The sequence below is a fragment of the Myxocyprinus asiaticus genome, chromosome 10 (assembly GCF_019703515.2).
Source record: "Myxocyprinus asiaticus isolate MX2 ecotype Aquarium Trade chromosome 10, UBuf_Myxa_2, whole genome shotgun sequence".
NCBI classification, from domain to species: Eukaryota; Metazoa; Chordata; class Actinopteri; order Cypriniformes; family Catostomidae; genus Myxocyprinus; species Myxocyprinus asiaticus.
The window spans coordinates 43,712,999-43,727,018 of NC_059353.1; positions in this window are offsets into that span (position 1 = coordinate 43,712,999).

A 14,020-nucleotide genomic window follows, 5' to 3' on the forward strand; every position below is an offset into this window, starting at 1 on the left:
CACTGAATATTGTGACACTTATGACTCAATCACCCGCAACACGTTAATGAGCTCGCACATTGAAGCGCAGCTGTTATTAATCAGCACCATCGCTGTATAAATGACACTATCATTCATTTTCATTTAAGATATTCAAACGTTCAGTGTTATAGACCTTTTTCACACTCCGGATTTGGGAACGCAGAAGTAAATGTTTGCAGGACAGCGGTGAATGGGAGATCACAGCAAATATTATTTTCACTTACCCATTTGCTCCAAGACCAAAAGAAAAAATTCACTATTACATTTGAATGACTTTCCAGAAGAGAAAAAAATAGAGAGCGGTGGATTAAGACAGTAAAATGGGAGAAGATGCCAAATTTACTGTCACTCTCTCAGCAGCTGTAATATAAACCCCCTCGTGGTGATTCTATTTTTATTTATTTTTTTTTTTTTACTAATTCCAGGGTAATATAAGACAAAGCATAATGTTTTAAATTTACACTCAATATTTAAAAAATGTATAATATAACATTTGAGATTTACGCTGATAAATAAGGCAGAAACGCGTCATCACAGTCTGTGAAAATGGTCTATTATAACAGATAAATGGCATAAAGAGTGTATTTTAAACCTTCTTTTAACAACTCAAATATTTAAAAGATTGTTTCACTTTCATGGTAATTATGAATGAAAGACATTGCAAACAACATCTCTTTTTAAGAGAAAATAAGGCTTGGACTTTATAGTTATACACTTGTGCTCGTCATCTAACAACTTGAGGGACTTCAGAAGACACAAGGACGTTTCCGGTTAGTGAACATAGTGAGCAACGATGCTCCCTGGTTTTTACAGTGCATTGTGGGATTTTTAAGGGAGCAAACATAAACTGCAGTAAGAAGAGTGTGTTAAACTTCATGCTGCTGCTGCAACTCTGGCCGTGAAGCCTTCGCAGCCTGAAAAGTCTTCTGCCCCGAAACAAAGCGCGTTGCAAGCTTCATTTACAATCTCACATGTGAGATGTTATATTACAAAACACAACAATACAATCACATAATTTCAGATTTGTACGTTACTAAGCTTTTGATAATTTAATATGTAAACGTCGGCCTAGCCTAGCCTATATTTCACCCATGTGGGCAAAGGGGCAGTTTCTCGGGCCAATGTAGCCACCCCCCTTTGTACATGCCCGGAAACAAGTGTACTACAGAGACATTTCATGTTGGAACGGGATTTGAGCTAACTTTTTTCACCGGTGAGCGTGAGCGGTACATGAGCGGAGCGTCCGCTTGGGCCGTCCGCTTCGCTCAGATGCTCTGGTAGGGACCCTCTCCATGTAGAATAAAGCTTTTGTAAGGTTACTGCTATGACTTCATCTCATGTGAGTGGTCATGATTTTATGCATATGTTTTAAAATTACTATTAATTTTTTTAGTAGTAAAACTTTTTTAATGAGAAAAACATTACTGAGTGCACCTTTAAGTATATCAGGCACTAAAACATTGCAGGCAGCACAGGCATCAACAAAAAAACAACAACAATGCTATCTGCAGGTGCAGTTAATTCTTAGTAAATTCCCCCCAGAGTCTTATTTAATTTCTAGCTGTTTTCATATGTATTAATGGCCTTCATTAACACCAAAGAGTGAAGCTAGCTAGGACAGTCATAACAGGACTATAAACACACCAAGAAAAAGCCCGTACTCAGACAACATAGGCTGTTAAAGAGACTGTTTCCCAAAAATGACAATTCTGTCATCATTTACTCACCCTAATGTTGTTTCAAACCTATGTGAGTTTCTGTCTTCCATGGAACATTAAAAGGCAGAATAATAGGGATTGATAGCCTCAGTCACCATTCACTTTAATTGCATAATTTCTGCCATACAATGGAAGTGAATGGTGACTGAGGCTAACATTCTGCCCGACATCTCCTTTTGTGTTCCATGGAAGAAAGGAAGTAGTACAGGTTCAGAACAACATGAGGTTGAGTAAAAGATGACAGAATTTTCATTTTTGGGTGAACTTTCCCTTTAAAGAGAGAAGACCTTAAAGGACTGTTGATTGATGAAGACCAGGTTTACTTTTTTAATAGAACAGGACTGTATTATAATTGTCTAAATATACTACACCTTGTCAGATGTATGATTAATAGCATCAACTCTCAAATTGAAGCTAAACTACATTTCAGCTGAAGTTATCTATCAGAGAAGGTATAGGTCTTGAATAAAATATGACACATTAGGGATGTAATACCTCACTTCTGCCAGTGCAAATATAGAGCTCTAATTGGAAAGCTCATATATTGTCATCGTAATCATGGGTCTCATTGCTCAGTGACACCGTCGCCATGACTCAAAGTCATGTGACAAACTCTGGCTCAAGACATCTATGTATCTGCCCAGGTTATTGGATACAAATGAGCCAAGTTTGAAATCATACCAATAACTTGATTTTTAAAATCTAGATAAGCACTCCTTATACCCCGTGAAACATATAAGATACAGTATTTATGTAAAGGACAAAGGATTGAGGAATAAATGTTTAATTAAGAGGGACAGATGGATGGATAGAAAAGAAAGATGGATGGATGGATGGATGATAGACAGACAGATGGACGGACAGATGGATGGACAGAAAAGAAAGGATGGGTGGACAGACAGACAGACGATAGATAGATAGATAGATAGATAGATAGATAGATATCGAATTAAGAGGGACAGATGGACAGGCAGACAGGCTGACAGACAGATAGAAAATAAAGAGTGATGGATGGATGGATGGATGGATGGATGGATGGGTGGATAAAAAATTGAGGAATAAATATCTAATTAAGAGGAACAGATGGACGGACAGACAGACAGATAGATAGAAAATAAAGAGTGATGGATGGATGGAAAAAAATGAGTGTTGGATGATGGATGGATGAACGGACAGATGGATGGATGGATAGATAGAAAAGAGAGTGATGGATGAACGGACGGATGGATAGAAAAGAGAGTGATGGATGGATGGATGGAAAAAAGAGATAGATAGATTGATTGATTGATTGATTGATTGATTGATTTGCCACAGGTCTATACCTAGTGTTTCTGAAATACATAAAAAATAGCATTGCATAACAATTACATAACTATTTTTGCTTACTTTTGCTGGCAAGAAGTTATTGTGACAAAATGCTTTAATGCTCACACACCTGTGACTAAACAGTGAAACTACAGAAAGGATTTAGTAAACAACATTCTACTTTCTCCTACATTCTTCTAGCGGCAAAAGCAACATGTAAGTGTTGCACTCAAAAGACAATAGCTATGTATACATGCACTCATTTTCGTCAATCCGAATAAATTCAATCCGATTGCAGATTCCGAATGTACTGTTTATATGTCCCCTAAACTTTGCAGTCCGATAGAAATATTCGTTTACATGTGCATTGCATCTACTCCGAACCAAACTTCTGTGCATGCGAAGAGCATCAGTCGTTGCATTCTGAAGAAGCAGAGAAAGGCTGAGAAAGTGAGAATGGCACCAAAGTTCGTAATTGCCATTTTTGCTTTGAGATATCTAAAAAATATGCCAGAAATGTTTTCTTCTTATGTTACTCACTCTACTCGGCAAACGAAGAATTAGAAGCAGCGTCTAATACCCTGTCTGACTTTACCATGTGCCTCATGCCCATTCCTCCTCCAATCTAAACACAGGCATCTCTGGATGTGAGTACGAAGTAAAGACAGGTGGGTGAGAATTGTCCTTAAAGGAGTTTACAGATGTGGACTGGAAACAAAATAATTGGGACTTGAAGCAACAGCTGCGGACGGGACACTTCACAAAAATCACAAAGCAATAATGATGATGGAATGGAGAATTTAATCATTCAAGAAGAAAAAGGTAGGCTATTTAAAACAGCAAGAGAAGGGATGCTCGCAGTGTTAAAGAACTGTCAGAAGTAGAGTTTTATTATTTAATTTTTATACACAATTTACAATCATATTTAATCAAACTACACAATGATCACTCTAACACTTTATAGAAATCACAGTTTAATTTCCTGTTAATGCATGATTTTCTGTAAAGCTGCTTTGAAACGATGTGTGCTGTGAAAAGAGCTGTACAAATAAAAATGACGACTTTTACTCTTGTATGATATAAATGACACAACGTTCTTTTTTGCTTTATGTGATGTCATGAAAGAACATATGTGCCCTGCAGTATATTCAGTGTGAGCCCGCATACACTTATTAATGTGTTGTCATTGCTTTGTAGGTTCATGCAAAGAGTATTATGCATAAACATGCATACGCACCACATCTCTGCGCATGAGCGCAAGGTATTTTGAATAAGATTGAGAAAGTAGTCGGATTCAAACCTTTACATGGCTAATATTTTTATTTTGATCTGATTATTTTAGGTCTACACCACCCCCTTCAATTGGATGGAAATTTCATTCGGATCCAGCTCAATCGGATAACTTTAGTGTTTACATGAATGCTTTTCAATCCGATTGAGCTATCAGTCGGATTCTAAACAGATTATTTGGTTGCATGTAAACGTGGCCACTGTTGTTTTTAACCTTGAATAACTGCAAATGACGCCTGGCATTTGGGAAACAGATATTAATCAATTCACAGAGTGTTCCATTACACCTCACTTGTTCATTGAGAAAATAAATCCAGATATGCACATGCTACAATGAGTCAATTTGTCCCTTCCTAGAAGGATAAATCATCCTCGTATGGATAGGCAGCCTTTGTGTTGTTGATTGAGCCTCACCTTGAGCTTCTTATCATTGCTGGTCATCTACTTTGCTATTAGAGAACTGATCAGACCTTTGCCTTTATCCATTTCTATGTAAAAAAAATCTTGACTTTAATCTTGTAGCATGTGACCTTTAAGGGTCCTGATATAAAAAAAAAAGGCCAGGAAAAGAGAGGAAGAAAGCTTAAAGGAAAGTTTAATGAATGCTTTATCAAGGATCAGCATAAGGGGAATAGATGTTCCTCATGTGATTTAAAGGGACAGTTCACCCAAAAATGAGAATTCTGTCATCATTTTCTCACCCTCATGTCGATCTCAACCCAAATTAATTTCTTCTTTCAAACACAAAAGGAGAACTGTTGAAGAATGTTCATACTGTTCCCTTCCATACAATAAAAGCGGATGGGGACTAGGGATGTACCGATAACGGTATCGGAATTGGGTCTGATACCGCGCTCATGTACTTGTACTCGTGTTCGTAAAAATGCTCAGATACCATCTGATGTACAAATGTCACTCCATAAACATTCAGAGCACAAATTTAAATCATATTATGTCCTAGTGCGATTTTATGAGATAAAAACATAGTTTGCATGTGCTGCGCACTTCAAATGTGAACACTTGTGAACGTGTGGAGCCGGTGTTGTGCCGACAGTGCCAGCTTATAACTTTTAGAGCTCCTTGGCTGATACACGGAAAACACCATTATGAGCATTGTGCGCACTGTTTGTAGCAGATGACAGCGAGCAGAGCGTTAATTTGCTTTGTAGCACAAAGCACATACAGACTTTGTATTTATTTATTTTTCAAAGCAGCCTTTTGCAGTTTAATAATCACATTGGGTCATTTAGAAAACTGCTTTTCTGGAAGTGAGAAGCTAATGTCAAAAACACACAGAAATAAAAGGCTTCACTCCAAAATAAAAACTTCTGTCTAAATAAAAGCTCAATTTAAATGGAAAAAAGTATGACATAAATATATCACTATTGTATTTTTTTTTATATTCACTGTAATACTACTAATTCTACTACTACTACTAATAATAATATTAATAAATTAAATGTAATTGTATTATACCTAAGCAATATCTCACATCTGTGATGCTCTGTTATTTAGCACTTTATTTGACAAAAATAACTCCAATGTTATATTTTGTATTGTGCTGTGAGGTTCTCTATAAAAGCACTTCATTTGATAAAAATAATACAATATCATATTGAAAAATAATTTTTCATTTTTCATTTAATAAAAGTTTTAATTAATTAATTTTAGACGCCATTTTGATGATAAAATGTAACTAAAGTGTTCAAATAAAAAAGAAAACAAGTAACGGTATTGTTATTGTTATCGGCAAGTATTAAAAAGGATGTATCTGTTCTTGTACTCGTTCTCAAAAAACAATTAACAGGACATCCCTAATGAGGACCATGGGCATTCAAGCTCTAAAAAAGCCCCATAAATGCATTTTTAAAAGCAGTCCATTTGACTCTTGCACTATATTCCAAGTCCTCTGAAGTCATATGATAGCTTTGTGAGAGGAACAGACTGAAATTTAAAATTATTCATTAAAATCTTGACAGTGGTGGTCAGTCCCTATTGATTTAATTGTGTGGAAAAAAGCTGCTTGGACATTGTTATAAATAACTCCTATTGTGTCACGTAAGAAAGTCATACAGGTTTCGAAAGACATGAGGTTGAGTAAATGATGACCCTTTTAATAAGCCCAAATATCAACACTATATATTTGACACGATTCATGAGTAACAATCACAGTCCCATCTTTAGAGCAATGAGAGACTATAAACTGAGGAGAGGGGGATGGATCTGACCTGGCCTGAAGCCTAGAGCTATTCTCATGGTTGGCAATAAATTCTGTGACAGATAAATATAGGGTTGGTTAGCTCAGCTATTAAATAATGTATTTTTCATATTTCCAGTTTGAACACCACATTCATAAACATATTTAGTGTTATCACACTTTCTAGAACGTATTTACAGGGATAATTCACACAAAAATTAAAACTTTTGTCATCATGTACTCACCCTCATGTTGTTCCAAATGCAGAATGTTAACCTCAGTCACCATTCACTTTTATTGCATGGAAAAAAATATGCAATGAAAGGAAGGGTGACTGAGGCTACCATTTTGCCTAACATGTCTTTATGGAGATGTTCTATGGAGGAAAGATAGTCATACAGGTTTGGAACTATACTGTATAATATATTAAGTTTTCGTGGTGTCAAAGATATGTGAGAACATTCTTCAGACAACACTGGCTCTCTGCATAGGCTTGACTGTTAATGCTTTTCAGGCATTGTATGGCATTTTTCAAAACAGTAAAGTGGGCTTTTAAGTCTTTCACTCGCTTAGGAATTCTGTGGTTAAAGGGAGCCCTCTGGTGACAGTTTTTCAACTTGCAAATGTTTTTAAAGACGCCACTGTAAGATCATCCATTTAAAGGTAGTTCAAGTGCCATTGTTTTTCAGTTATGGGTGTAAGTGTAGATTTAATTACAGTAATATTTAACAGAAAAAAAAACTATTGTGATTCTGTAATTATTAAGTCATTTATCAGTTCATTCACATGGCATTTTATTTATTTTTTTAAATAGATGGGGAAAAAAAGACTAACAGTGGGAGTGTGTGACTAATATTTTCCTACTGACTGAAAATATATGAATTTATCATTCAAATGTGAAATAATACTTGCTATATTCAGATATACTCAGCACAAGTTTCTAAGAAAAGGGTAATAGACCATTGAATGACAAGAATCAGAAAATGACCAGTATGAAGATGAATGTGACCTGACCAAAGTCCAGAAATGGGTTGAGGGAAGAAATTTCCAGAATTCATGATACACTGAATAGGTCATTCAGTCATGTAGGGCAGGGAGTTATAGCTAAAAAAAAAAAAAAATCAATGTTTCAATATTTTTTCAGACTTTCATCAATATGCAATATACAGTATCTCAGTATTAATGTATTTGCTCTGAAACGGCTTAAAAGGTTTTTTTTAGAAAACTGCCACTGTAACCAAGTAGATAAAAAATGTTTAAAGCAATAAATGTAATACAACAGAAAATCAAGTAAATATATATATGTATACTGTATATACACACCGATCAGCCACAACATTAAAACCACCTGCCTAATATTGTGTAGGTCCCCCTCGTGGCGCCAAAACTGCGCCAACACGAATCTCAGAATAGCATTCTGATATGATGTTCTTCTCACTACAACTGTACAGAGCGGTTATCTGAGTTACCGTAGACTTTGTCAGTTCGAACCAGTCTGGCCATTCTCTGTTGACCTCTCTCATCAACAAGACATTTCCATCCACAGAACTGCCGCTCACTGGATGTTTTTGGTTTTTGGCACCATTCTGATAAATTCTAGATTCCAACAATCATGCCACAGTCCAAATCACTGAGATAAAAGTTTTTCCCTATTCTGATGGTTGATGTGAACATTAACTGAAGCTGCTGACCCGTATATGCATGATTTTATGCACTGCACTGCTGCCACACGATTGGCTGATTAGATAATCGCATGGATGATTGTTGGTACCAGATGAGCTGGTTTTGAGTTGGTGCCATGTAACTGCTGATCTCCTGGGACTTTCATACACAACAGTCTCTAGAATTTACTCCAAATTTTGCCAAAACAAAAAACATCCAGTGAGCGGCAGTTCTGCGGATGGAAATGGCTTGTTGATGAGAGAAGTCAACAGAGAATGGCCAGACTGGTTCGAACTGACAAAGTCTACGGTAACTCAGATAACCGCTTTGTACAATTGTGGTGAGAAGAATAGCATCTCAGAATGCTATTCTGAGATGCAGGTCGGTGCTGTTTTGGCAGCACGAGGGGGACCTATACAATATTAGGCAGGTGGGGTTTTTTTCTCTCTATTTTCTCCCCCTTTTTCTCCCCAGTTTGGAATGCCCAATTCCCAATGCGCTCCAAGTCCTCATGGTGGGGTAGTGACTCGCCTCAATCCGAGTGGCGGAGGACGAATCTCAGATGCCTCCGCGTCTGAGAATTTCAATCCGCGCATCTTATCATGTGGTTGTTGAGCACGTTACCGCAGAGACATAGCGTGTGGAGGCTTCACGCTATTCTCCGCGGCATCCACACACAACTCACCATGTGCCCCACCGAGAGCGCACCACATTATAGCGACCATGAGGAGGTTACCCCATGTGACTCTACCCTCCCTTGCAACGGGGCCAATTGGTTGCTTAGGAGACCTGGCTGGAGTTACTCAGCATAGGCAGGTGGTTTTAATGTTGTGGCTGATCAGTGTATATATTTTGTTGTATTATTATTTTGTTACTAAAACAAAGTAACATGAAAAATGCCACACTGGAAATGTGGAAAATCTTTGAGTGATGAAGCAGATGATTCCCTAAATCAGAGCTTTGAACCGATTAACTGAAGAACAGAACAGAACTCCTTTACGGAAGTGTGTAATTTTTGTGCCACTCGTGTCACCAAACGAAATTACAAAAATAATGACAGTTTTTTTCCCCCATCTGCCATTGGTCGTTCAAAACCAAAAGTCCCGCCCCAAAGTCAAGCCGTTGGTTGAGCTAATGTTGATGTGTCGGGCTGGTTGGAATGGTCAAACAAACAGAGCAATGTTTTGATCATCACAAACATATTATGCGATGAATTGCCCAGCCCTATTCAGTAGGAAATGTAAACTCAATTTAAAGCAACAGAAGTCACACAATCGACAAGTCTAGCACCCTTCTGTGTATCACTGCAAGGCTAAACAACAGAGCCATGATTATTAAAAGTGAACATGCAAATTGGTCTAATGAAACTGTCCTGGACATTGTCAAGGTCATCTAATTATCAGCAACAATGAACAGGAAGTAGGCTTTGCCTTCACACTAAATCAACACTCCTGTTCTTCAGTAATGACAGCACAGATACGTCCTGCATCACTTAATGCTGCTCACTGAAATTGTGTCTCCTACTGGTCCAGCCACAGCAATAAATCTAAAACAGATACGCAACCTTAAGCCTTAGGTCTCAAATGTACCGAAGGTATTTGGAAACCTTCTTGATTACTTAGGCTTACCATGAGCAGAGGCTTTTACATGGCGAGGGCAAGTCATTATTGCGGGAACTCAAACGACTTAATGGTGGATGTTAAAATATAGATCACTACATCACTTAGCACAACCACTGCAGTAACTCAACCTCATTCCGTCCTACGCAGTCGTGGAGGGGAAACTTGTTTTGGCTAGCACATGCTGAACTGTGGAATATACTCTATAGAGCAGAGGTGCCCAAACTTTTTCCTATGAAGGGCCAAAAATCAAACTTGATTGAGGGCAGTGGGCCAAAAGTAAACGTTGCGTATATCAAACTGTATTATTTTAAAATTAAACATTAATACTGCAAAACACACAGAAATCTAAAATTAAAATCATCAAGTGTCCTATACTTGCACAATGCACATAAATTATTTCAATATAATTTGATTGTATTTTGTGTCTCTTTCTCATTTGTGAGTCACTTTGGATAAAATGTCTGCTAAACGACTAAATGTAAGCATCTCTTAAAACATGGTTACTGTCTCTTTAAGAACAGTGCATCTCCTCACATTAAACACACGGTAGTCCTGTGCAGTTTTGCTGAGTTTTGGAGAGATGAAGACACAATGGCATGATGCAATTCTATCAAGTAGGATATTGTTTTGTTTTGTGACAATGATATTAAAGATATTTCTTATCATTGACCTAGGCTACACATTGTCCTGGATTTCACTAAGTATTACCATTTATTGGGACTGCCAAATGTAATAGGATTATTTAATTAAACGATGCTGCAAGATGTTTTTGCGTAGTTAATGCATTTAGCCTACTTACAGTGCATCCGGAAAGTATTCACAGCGCTTCACTTTTTCCACATTTTGTTGTTACAGCCTTATTCCAAAATGGATTAAATTCATTATTTTCCTCAATTCTACAAACAATAACCCATAATGACAATGTGAAAGAAGTTTCACATAAAAATATTTGCAAATTTATTAAATAAAAAACGAAAAAAAAAAAAAAACACCACACATGTACATAAGTATTCATAGCCTTTGCTCAATACTTTGTTGAAGCACCTTTGGCACCAATTAGAGCCTCAAGTCTTTTTGAGTATGATGCTACAAGCTTGGCACACCTATTTTTGGGCAGTTTCTCCCAAGCTCCATCAGGTTGGATGGGGAGCGTCGGTGCACAGCCATTTTCAGATCTCTCCAGAGATGTTCAATCGGGTTCAAGTCTGGGCTCTGGCTGGGCCACTCATGGACATTCACAGAGTTGTCCCGGAGCCACTCCTTTGTTACCTTGGCTGTGTGCTTAGGGTCGTTGTCCTGTTGGAAGATGAACCGTCGCCCCAGTCTGAGGTCCAGAGCGCTCCGGAGCAGGTTTTCATCAAGGATGTCTCTGTACATTGCTGCATTCATCTTTCCCTCGATCCTGACTAGTCTCCCAGTTCCTGCCGCTGAAAAACATGCTGCCACCACCATGCTTCACTGTAGGGAAGTTATTTAAGCAATAACTTGCTTAAATGACTGGCGTCCTGTTGCTCTGACCCCCATCATCAGCAAATGCTTTGAGAGACTAATCAGAGATTACATCTGCTCTGTGCTGCCTCTCTCTCTTGACCCATTGCAGTTTGCTTACCACAACAACCGCTCCACTGATGATGCCATTGCATCTACACTACACACTGCTTTCTCCCACCTGGAAAAAAAGAACACTTATGTGAGAATGCTATTTGTAGACTACAGCTCAGCATTCAACACCATAGTGCCCTCCAAGCTAGATGAGAAACTCCGGGCTCTGGGCTTAAACAGCTCACTGTGCAGCTGGATCCTGGACTTCCTGTCAGGCAGACGCCAGGTGGTTAGAATAGGCAGCAACATCTCCTCATCACTGACCCTCAACACTGGAGCCCCACAGGGCTGTGTTCTCAGCCCACTCTTGTATTCCTTGTACACACATGACTGTGTGGCAACACATAGCTCCAATGCCATCATTAAGTTTGCTGATGACACGACGGTGGTAGGTGTGATCACTGACAATGATGAAACAGTCTACAGAGAGGAGATGCACACCCTGACACACTGGTGTCAGGAGCACAACCTCTCCCTCAACGTCAGTAAGACAAAGGAGCTTGTGGTGGACTTCAGAAGAAAAGACAGAGAACACAGTCCCACAGTTCAATGGAGCACCAGTGGAGATAGTCAGCAGCTTCAAGTTCCTGGGTGTCCACATCACTGAGGAACTCACATGGTCCATCCACACTGAAGTCGTTGTGAAGAAGGCTCATCAGCGCCTCTTCTTCCTGAGAAGGCTGAGGAAGTTTGCCACATCCTCACACGGTTCTACACCTGCACTGTAGAGAGCATCCTGACTGGCTGCATCTCCACCTGGTACGGCAATAGCACAGCCCACAACCGTAAAGCACTGCAAAGGGTGGTGAGAACTGCCAGACACATCATCGGAGGTGAGCTTCCCTCCCTCCAGGAAATATATGCAAGGCGGTGTGTGAAAAAAGCTCGGGGGATCATCAGAGACCCCAGCCACCCGAGCCATGGGCTGTTCTCACTGCTACCATCAGGCAGGCAATATCGCAGCATCAGGACCCGCACCAGCCGACTCCATGATAGCTTCTTCCCCCAAGCAATCAGACTTTTGAACTCTTGATCTCCCACAATCAAAATACATCAGCACTGCACTTTATTACCCTTACTCTTATATCTCACACCGGACTGTCATAAATTATATTATTATTATATATATTCTCTCTTAACAACTTACTATCAACCGACAGCCTGAATGTCAATACAGTACAATACAACCTACTGTACATTCTATATATACTACTATATATACTTTTTTATTTTTTATTTTTATTGAATAATGTGTATCTATATTGTGCGTATTGTATACTGTACAGTGTATGTTATTATTTGTATAGTGTGTTGTGTGTAATTATGTGTATATTATACTTTAAATTGTGTTGTGTTAATTTGATGTTAATGTAAATTGGTATATGTCTCATCACTGTCACGACTGCTATGTTGATCGGAACTGCACCCAAGAATTTCACACACCACTGCACTTGTGTATATGGCTGTGTGACAATAAATGTGATTTTATTTGATTTGATGTGATGTGATGTGATTTGTATTGGCCAGGTGATGAGCGGTGCCTGGTTTCCTCCAGACATGACGCTTGCCATTCAGGCCAAAGAGTTTAATCTTTGTTTCATCAGACCAGAGAATTTTGTTTCTCATGGTCTGAGAGTCCTTCAGGTGCCTTTTGGCAAACTCTTACTGAGGAGTGGCTTCCGTCTGGCCACTCTACCATCCAGGCCTGATTTTTGGAGTGCTGCAGGGATGGTTGTTCTTCTGGAAGGTTCTCCTCTCTCCACAGAGAAATGCTGGAGCTCTGTCAGAGTGACCATCGTGTTCTTGGTCACCTCCCTGACTAAGGCCCTTCTCCCCTGATCACTCAGTTTGGTCGGGCAGCCAGCTCTAGGAAGAGTCCTGGTGGTTCCAAACTTCTTCCATTTACAGATGATGGAGGCCACTGTGCTCATTGGGACCTTCAATGCTGTAGACATTTTTCTGTACCCTTCCCCAGATCTGTACAATCCTGTCTCAGCGGTCTACAGACAATTCCTTGGACTTCATGGCTTGGTTTGTGCTCTGACATGCACTGTTAACTGTGGGACCTTATATAGACAGGTGTGTGCCTTCCCAAATCATGTCCAATCAACTGAATTTACCACAGGTGTACTCCAATCAAGTTGTAGAAACATCTCAAGGATGATCAGTGGAAACAGGATGCACCTTGAGCTCAATTTTGAGTGTCATGGCAAAGGCTGTGAATACTTATGTACATGTGTTTTTTTTGTTTTTTATTTGTATTAAATTTGCAAAGATTTCAAACAAACTTCTTTCACGTTGTCATTATGGGGTATTGTTTGTAAAATTTTGAGGAAAATAATGAATTTAATCCATTTTGGAATAAGGCTGTAACATAACAAAATGTGGAAAAAGTGAAGCGCTGTGAATACTTTCCGGATGTACTGTACATTTATTCGACATTAAAACTGTTTTCCAGTTGTGATATAAAAAACTTGAATTGTACTTTTGCTTCTTTTCTTAAGAGGCGATGGATTATGCTGAATGCATTACATTAAGAAGGGAAATAAGAGCTACGAAGCACATTTCTGTAAATTAAAAAATTGAGAGACCTATTAATTTCG